The sequence below is a fragment of the Zea mays genome, chromosome 6, assembly GCF_902167145.1.
Source record: "Zea mays cultivar B73 chromosome 6, Zm-B73-REFERENCE-NAM-5.0, whole genome shotgun sequence".
NCBI lineage: Eukaryota > Viridiplantae > Streptophyta > Magnoliopsida > Poales > Poaceae > Zea > Zea mays.
In genome coordinates this window covers 149,768,926-149,769,310 of record NC_050101.1, presented here as the reverse complement: position 1 = coordinate 149,769,310, position 385 = coordinate 149,768,926, and positions in this window count along the sequence as shown.

The window sequence follows — 385 nt, the reverse complement described above, 5'->3', positions numbered from 1 at the left end:
TTGGTTGAAGAGCCAAGTGGAACGGAACCGTTCTGTCCCAGTTTTATTGTTGTTTGGTTACAAAGTAACTAGAACGGAATGGCTCCAATTAGGGAATATTCTCCTCAGATCCGGAACCATTCCGCTCCAAAAAATCAATGGGACGGAGCCGCTCCGTTCCAATCCCGCTCTCACAGTCACGCTCCGTTCCGTTCACTCTGCAACCAAACAAAAAACAGAACCGTTCCGTTCCAGATTACCAAACACAGAACAGAGCGGCCCCGTTCCTAGAATCAGGGATGGAACGGCTCCGTTCTACTTAGCTCCTCAACCAAACGCTACCTAAGAGTCGTGTAATACAATGTGGAAATTTCTATATGAGTTGTAACAGTTTGACTCCGTGTTT